The following is an 8,775-nucleotide window of genomic DNA, read 5'->3' on the forward strand; positions in this document are numbered from 1 at the left end:
GCAGGGCTACAAGAAAGTTTGAACTGATTTCTTATGAAATAGCAGGCAACATCAATTTCCTAATCGCTTTAAGTCTAAATGACACACTTCTGCACTTTGCCTAAAGTACCACAATGCTTCTTTATAGCTTTCCCTCTATATAATGGCTGTTTCTACCTTATAAACTGCACACAACTCCCTGTTGAAGTTCTTCCCTGTCACAGTCTGCCTGAGTGCCCTATTTAGGTACCTTTGAAGGAGACTCTCAACTTTGTCATGACAGGAACTTTAGAGCCAGTGAGTTACCCCAAATACCAGCCTCATCCTGTATCCAGATACACAGCTCAGTGCCCACATATTTAGTTGTTTTACTGCCTGTTTCCTTTGATATCAGTCCTGGAAGTTACACCTCCAAACCCTGAGCAGTGCCTCAGTCTCTGCTCATAGCAGTAGCACATCCAAAGTGGCATCACAAGAAATGTCACAGAGATGCCATTTTGCAGATTAAGTGTGATCCTTTAAAACCACAGTGGATGGCTTCTTAATCACATCTTGCATCAACATGGTAACTACACATTTGTGGAGAAATATGTTGCTTTTCTTTTTATTTATTCTTACAAGTACACACATAGGTCAGAATGCTTTGGTTCGATGCAATTTTCAGGAGAAAATTGAACAATAAAATAGTGCTATCATGTGTTTCACTTGCAGGTCTCCAGACAGTAGGAATATTCAGAGTTGGAAGCTCAAAAAAGAGAGTAAGACAGGTGAGTGGATATGGATATGGTTTTCTTTCATCAGCTATAATACAAACAAATCTGATTCCTTTTGTTGTTATTTCTTTCCCATCTGTAGCATGGTGAAATTTAGTCTTTCTGGGTCAGTGACTTTGCTGTTTTTTTGATGGCTCATAAAAAGCTATTTCCAGTATCTTTTACATCTGGTGAAATCCTTGTCAGGTTCTCAGCAGGTTAACAGTCTCTGTATGTTTTGCTCTGGAAAAGTAGCACAGGATTGGAGATCCAAATAAACTACAGTGAAGAAATTTTCCAAAGGTCACACTGCAGGGAAAAAAAAATCTTGGCTGTTCGTTTCATCTCAGAAACAGCTGAAGCTCCCAAAGTAAACTCAAACTGTAAATCTTCTTTGGAAAACTCATGGTATGAGAAAACATGCAAGTACAGAACAATCTCTTTGACCCTAAGATTGCTGCTCCTAAATACCACCTTTCTTTTACCCCTGCTAGACTACAAGGACAGAGCAGACCCTTCTAAGTCTTAGTCTCAGCTAAATTCTGAAAAAGCAAAGATGGTGTGCAATTAGGTTTCAGAGATAAAGTCAAATGTGGGTGTTAGCTCCTAGGTATACCTACCTAGATATTCCCAGAAGCTGGGAATGCATGTTGAATTAAAGCAGTGGAGATAGTGGTTAGTGTTTGCATGATGCATAAGGAGGGGATAAAAAGATACCGGAAAATGTATCCCAGGAACTCCCTCCCAGGAAGTTAAAACCAAAAGCATCAAACCGGAAAAAGAAAAGCAAAAGAAAGCTTGACTGCATCTGATCCCACCATTTATAGTTCTTTGCAAAAAGTTGCAAAAACTTCATAGCGTAATGTTTTATCATTCTGGAAAGTTACCTTGAATAGCTAAACTGAATTGATTTTGGCTGGCAGGACAGCATAGCCTACTGAAATGTAGCTTATTCTCCAGCAGTTTCTATTCCTGCATTGCTGGTGTTATACTAGGCTATAAAAGCATCTGCAGAGGCAGTTTTCAGATCAACACTGAACTAGATAAAGTACTGAAGTTGCCTCACATTTGCATTGCAAGCTTCAATGTCAAAACGTACATAATCATTTAGGGGTGAGTACAATTGCATCATATATCTGGGGAGAAAGCAGAGAGCTTCTATCACTCACTTGTGAACTAAGCCTTACTCTGAACACTAATGCCTTTCACCACTTTTTGTTCTACTTTGTTTTCAAAAGGTGAGGAAATTAAGAGATTTGGGTATCTATGTTTTTTATTACATGGACTAATTTATTGAACTAGGTAAGCTGATATATTTCATTAAACAAGGAAGCATCAACTTGGCCCTTGTAGTTACAGTAATAAACGCTGTCAACATGAACACATGGGAAAGTCTTGATTCAATTAAAATTCCACTCATTTTCTGAACCGTAGAAAGCCAAACCCAGCACTCAGATTTTGGTGTGCTTTTGCAGCTGTTCATTAGTTTTTCTTGTGTACAAAGTAAGCATATTTTGTTTTCCTTCCTTCCCCAGTTAGAAAATGTCCTGTTTCAACTGTAGTTTGTGGCAGTAAATACATAAGTAAGTAGATGCATGTGCCAGAAGTGGTTTTGATTGGTGAGCAGGAAGAGAAAACCTAGAACATATGCATCTCTTGCAAACCTCCTCCTTCATGTTTAGTGAGGTGTAGGACAGAGATTCCGAAGCTCATGTTGACTCAAGGTGGTAGATCTGGTGCATCAGGGTGCCAGGTACCATCTTGTGTCTGAGCATTGTTGCCAAGGTTGGGGTGGGCAGCCCTTGATGCTGGGCCTGGTGACATTGTGGCAGCTTCAACCCTGAGGATGAACAGTGAAATAGCTGGAGCTCTGCTCTCCTATCCCCTGTTCCAGCACAGATGTCCTCATCTCTCATATCCAAGATTCAGTGGATGCTGTAGTTCACCACCTGTGTCTTTCAAAGTCTGAAAGCATTCCATGTGAATGGAGTCTGAAAGACTTAAAGTTTAAATATACAATATACAGTTCTAACAGCCATGATACCTGGGTAAATGTGGTCACATTTCACCATAGCTTCTATGATATTTTGCTGCATAGGACATCTCTGTAGGTCTCACAGGATATCAGATCACAAGTGCCATATTCAAGTCTGTAACAGCAGTTTATGATTTAGCCAGCTATTTGGGAAGTCTGAATTCCTGATGCAGTGCTAATCTGTTTCCTCAGCTGCTTTTGGGCAGTTAAGTTCAGAAACAATCTTCTGGATTGAGGTAATTTATGGTGCTCTGCAGGGATGTTCTGCATTTGCCACCAGTCTGGAGAGTAGAATTAAGCTGGGAATGAAGTCCTCAAGTTGGTACTGGAAGATCTTTGACCATAAAATCAAAGAATAATATTAGATAAAGAACATATTCTGGTCTTCATAGCATAATTATTCATTATTAGTAATGACTGATATTAATAATGTTAAAAGTAATCCTAATAAATTAGAATGGGGGCTGTGGTTTTTAATGAATATCTGTCACACCTATTATGAAAGCTCAATCTGAGTTGAAAACAAAGGATTTTCACGCTGAACACACTGAAGATAGATTTGCATGTGACCAAGATTTGCCACAAATTTTTACAGGCATATAGTTTCTTGTGACTTAGCTTCTTTCCTCTCTTTGGTATATATGTAATATTCCTGATGAAGAAACCTGATACCTCACATTTCTTTGTTTATAAGATTTAGCTGTAATCACTCTCTGAGAAGATAGGTGTGACATTGTGATACATGCTCATAATGTTAGCAAAGGTACATTTTTTTTTTCAAAATGCAAAAGAGTAAAAGGTGAAGCTGTCAGCCTGAGGAAAGTATTCTGCTCTTGCTGCTGGAAAATCCCTCCAGAAGGGCAGGCTTTTACCTTTTCATAAGGTATTTTGGATTTGGAAGAGTGTTTTCGTCTGCCTTTGGGAAGTGTGATACCTTTGAATTATACAGCATTTGTCTGAGGACCAAAGCAGGGGAAAAAAATTAGCAGTACCTTGTAATGATGTTAGCTTGCTGTTTGTGAACTCTGTAATAGTGATTACATAATAAACATAACTAAATTAGGAAGGCAGAACAAGGTGTGTGTGAAGGAATGCTGTGAAGTCTTAGCAAACCTGTCTGCTTGATACCTATCTTTACATACAGTCTTAAATGACAAGAGAAATGTGAATTTGGTGGTGGATATTAACATGATATTACTAATAATGTTTTTCTACAAAATCATAAATGTTACAAAATGTAATTTTAGTCTTTCTGGTTCCAGGGATAATGCAGTAAGGTGATATAAGAGCCTGTCTTGTAATTTTCCTTATTCTCTCTGGTTTCTGCCTTTGCCATGAATCTTGCATTTCTGCAAAAATTATACTTGGATACATGTTTTCATACAAGAGTGTCATATATTAGCTAGAAAAAAAATTGTATTTTATTACAGCCTGGTACAAACCTTAAGTTATGTATTATGGAATAAGCAGCAATTAGATATTAATTATGTCATTGACCTTACCAAAGACTAATCGTGCTCATCCTTGAAATTAAAAATGAGTAAATCTGTTTCTTAAAAGATTTGCAGTGTTGGGATGTATTAATTGGGACAGTAAGTGACTATGGTTTTCTCTCATAATTTTTTCAGTTACGTGAAGAGTTTGACCGAGGCGTAGATGTTGTATTAGATGAAGAGCACAGCATTCATGATGTTGCTGCCTTGCTAAAGGAATTTCTGCGTGACATGCCTGACCCACTTCTCACCAGAGAGCTTTATACACCTTTCATCAACACTCTCTGTGAGCTCTACAGCATCTTGATTTATCAATTTTCAAAGGCTAATTTGTTTGAATTCTTTGATCTCTACTAATAACCTTCTTTTATTCTATTCCTTTAATGCTCTGGCCTTGATTTTCTCCAAGTATTTGTTTAATACACTATAAATTATATAGTATATTTAATGACAGTAGTATATATAATATAATATAGTCTATATGAATATAAATAATATAGTATATTCTTTAGTATAAATTTACTGAGGTCTTGGTTTTACTTCTTGGTTTTATACTGTAGAAGTATAATCCAGAAAACTAGAACAAGGGTTTCACTAACTATACATATTTTTGCATTTGTAAGGATGGAATTCATGTTGTCTATTAAAACCGGATCCTGTCTTTAATCCAGCAGTACCAGGTCACAGACTCCCATTTGAATCCTTGTGTCTTAAAATTTTTAGATCTGTCTACTGACCAAAGTTCCAGCTTGGCTTGAAAAATTAAAGTTTCTTCATATTGTTTCTTTCATTCATTCTTCTTTGATAGTCCTCAAAGCCATAATATTAAGTACTCCCAATTGTGTTGCCTAAGACCCAAGTGCAGACTCTCAGGGATTTAGGAAAAAGTAAAGTTGGACTTTTCAAGCTTATGTAGCTGCCTGGTATGGGTTCTTCAGATGCTTTCTAGCCCTCATGTCTGAGATCCTGCCTCTGTCCCACCTTTGTCACGGGCTGCCATTTAGATGGTAGGTGGTTCATGTGGTGGTGGTAGCAGAATATCCTTTATTTCTCTGGTTGCTTTCCATCTCCTGGTACTTCTGCAAGATGAAAAACTGTAAGAAAACTGATTAAAAATGTCTGAAGCATAAGCCTGACTGGAATGCTTGACAGCTACTGTACATACCAGTAGCTATACCTAAATGAATGGAGTAAGTAAAGTAAGCAGAATATTTGACTTCAGTAACAGTGATGGAGTGTAAAACTTTTAGGATAAGAAAAATCCTATTGAAAAATCCTATCTTGTGAGCAAAATGTTGACCAACTAAGGCAAAAATCCCATAGCAGTAGTTCTTATAGTTTTGATGTTTCCTTAGAGTTTTCTCTTTTTCTTCTGATGCTGTAAGGAAAGTGATTCTTAAGCAAAGCTATTCCTATACCTTCCTTTGGGTTGGGATCAGTATATTTGTTCTGCTTTTAGGTTATTCTTAGAACATATTTTTTCCCCTCTTAGTATTAGAGCCAGATGAGCAGCTCAGCACCTTACAGCTTCTCATTTATCTTCTACCTCCTTGTAACTGCGATACCCTTCAGCGCCTGCTGCAGTTCCTCTCCACAGTAGCTGGCCATGCAGAAGACACCAGAGACAAGGATGGCCAAGAGGTAAGTCCTGGTCACTTGTGTCCTTTGACTTAATTCATGGTCTGAAAAGAGACCTTTAAAGCCTTGAAACATACACAGTGGTGGCATATCCCTGAAAGATGGGAGAGACTTAATCTGTTTGCCTGCACTTCTGCCATTTGTTTATTATGTTCTTAGGGCTGTGAAGGTTTAATTTTTGTATGACTTAATCAGTAAAGCATCTACCACTTCCTTTGGGAGATTCAGTGTACCAGCCTTGCTGTCAAGAACATCTAATGTCATCCATCCTTCCCTTGCTGCCTTGTTTTATCCCATAATATTCTATGGGAAAAGTACTCAGAAAAGGTCAGGCATGCAAGGATATGCTTCTTCATTTTCTTTTCATTCTCTGTTGTTGCTTTTTTGCATGACTTTTGGACAGAGCAGTTCACTTCTTGGTTCTCTTAGCTTTCTTGTGTGCCCTGGGTAGTGAAAAATAAACAGAGAACAGGAACTCCATCTGTACCCTTGCAACAGACAGACCTCATCACTAACTGGAGTCAGGGTTCATCTTTGCCCATTTTCTTTCTGACCTTCTTAACTGTTGCAGCCTGGACCAAATTCAGGGGAGAGTTTGATGTGCACTCACCCCACAGAGACAAGAATGCCCACAACCATGGGGCTGAGCTCTAGCTGAGCATTTTCATGTCTGCACCCTGTGCCCGTTCACGCTGGAGAAGACCTAAAAATCCAGGCTTCCTATTTCCTGCCAGGGAAGTGCTGGCGCTAGTAGGGTGCTGTGTAAAAGGAGGCAACTCTGTTAACTGAGTAAAATGGATGTAATCTGTCAGTGCCTGACAAAAAATAGACTGGTTTATCTGTGGAAGGACTTCTCAGTCCTCTGAACTGCCGCAGAGACTACTTCTGAGGCTCTTATGAAACTCCTTGAGAATTTTGTCTTCCAGATGGAAAATCCTGCTGATTTTGTCAAATCTGGATGCCTTTTGTAGTTGTCTGATTTCAACAATTAGCACTTTGAGACTTATTTTTGCCTAATTTCTGCCTCAAATTCTAACTTCCAGTTATTCCATCTTTACAAGTCCTAACTTCCAGTGTTGTATGTGACTTCAAGGCCTATTTCATTTTTAAATCTATTATTTTTGTTCTCAGCAAGGAGTTGTTAAAATCTATATCACTGTGATGGGAAGCATTTAGACAGAGCAGCCTGTAATAGTTTACTGTGCTTAAAAACGTGTATAAGCCAGCTAAGGTCATGGTCCCCCTGGCCCTGCAAAGAGTTCTCTGTTGGTTCAGGAATGTACCCAAGAGGATCTTATTGCAGGGCTAGGGGATGCTGCTTAGCAGAGTTCATTTGGCTCAACCATGGTACATCAGCTTTGCTACAGGTATTTTGGTAAGGCAGATTTATGTAAGTTATCTTGACAGTATTGTAAGCATCAGGAATATTATGTGCAACTGGATACCTTTTATAGATAATAAAGTATCCTGCTCACAATTATTTAAGCTATTTTTGAAGAATTAAGTGAATTAAGGCATTCAGGGCAAGAGAAAGTATTTTATCAGACTGTTTGCTATCACTGGAAGGAAGACAGCCAAGCTTTGGCACACAGGCCCTCTTCTTGATTTCTTTCAACAACCTTTCTCTCACAAAGATGAAGATTAATGACTAACTTTATTAAAATTGCTCATTCAGTTAATTTCAGTGGAAATGTTTACAACATTTTTTAAGGATGCCCTGAGGCTGCCCTTAAGAAAAGACTCGCTGTTTGTACAAACAGCCTGCACATGCAGATCTGGGCACAGCCGGAGGCTGCCCTGGCACTCTTGAGGCCCCCTGTGCCACTGCATTTGTGGTGGCTCAAAACTCAGAGTTTAAAAAGCAGGTCACCTGAGAAACAGCTGGGTGCTTGGTGCTGTGTAAATAAGGTTTGCTGTTCTCACAGTCGTGCTGGGATGAGTCTCTAAACAAAGAGCCAACATGTTTGCTATGACTGCCCATGCACCTACTTAGTACAGATGTCTTTCCAACACTACACACTGCTCCTACCAGTAAATAGCTTTTTACTGTCATTTCTGTGCTGTCTAGTTGAGTTCTTTAAAAAATAAACCAGGTGTAGTCATCGCAGTTTTAAGTTTGTCTAGAGTATTTGATGAATGATCAGCTACAAAAAAAAATTAAAATACTGCTTTGAAATCATCTGTTTTGTGCAACTCACTTTTGAAGTTCTATTTTTACTACCTCTTTTTGATGTCTCTTTATATCCTTTTTAAAAAGTATTAGTTCAAATGACCTCTACTTTTTATTGAAGAATGGAAAGGGAAATAAGTAGTCTAATCACAAATATGACAATGAAAGTTTTGATGTAATAATGTATATGACATATTTTTCAGGTAATTCCTGTCTAGTCTAGTATGTATTCCTAGCCTTTTGTTTCCTCAAAATCCAGGCTACTGTTTCTTCCTTGAGCACAGGTTTATAAAAGTAGGAAAAAAGATAAAACCCCCAACAAACTAAAACAAGCCACCAAACAAGTGGCATGTTGTAGAAATACAGGAAAATACTCATGGAAGAAGTGACCCTGCTCCTTAATAATCTCAACAGTTTAATCATGGAAAAGTATCACTGTATGTGTTTCAAATCATGAATGCTGCTTGAGAAAGCCGGGAGCTTTCAGCATTAGGTCCTAAGAGACAGTAATGTGCTGGGATGCTGAGGTAGGAGGGAGGTTGCCCTGAGTTCAGAAGTTTGCCACTGTTGAGCTTCCAGGGAATTAAGGGCAGAAAACACTTCCAACTTCTACTCCTCTAATCCACTTGAAAATATATCCAGAAAATCTGCAGTGCTTGTTGCAGAGATGTTCAAAACAAGGTGTTACTAAAAGTTTTTCATTTTTTT

General features: G+C 38.4%; 1 long non-coding RNA gene across 1 annotated transcript; it reads left to right on the plus strand.

Moving 5' to 3' along the window:
• The first annotated feature begins 689 nt into the window (after positions 1 to 689).
• On the plus strand, positions 690 to 5,890 carry LOC115949299. The gene is made up of 3 exons (XR_004082829.1): positions 690 to 746; positions 4,395 to 4,545; positions 5,752 to 5,890. It is a non-coding gene; the product is annotated as an uncharacterized LOC115949299 (long non-coding RNA).
• Positions 5,891 to 8,775: the final 2,885 nt, after the last annotated feature.

This window comes from Geospiza fortis, unplaced genomic scaffold (genome assembly GCF_000277835.1).
Source record: "Geospiza fortis unplaced genomic scaffold, GeoFor_1.0 C13967785, whole genome shotgun sequence".
NCBI classification, from domain to species: domain Eukaryota; kingdom Metazoa; phylum Chordata; class Aves; order Passeriformes; family Thraupidae; genus Geospiza; species Geospiza fortis.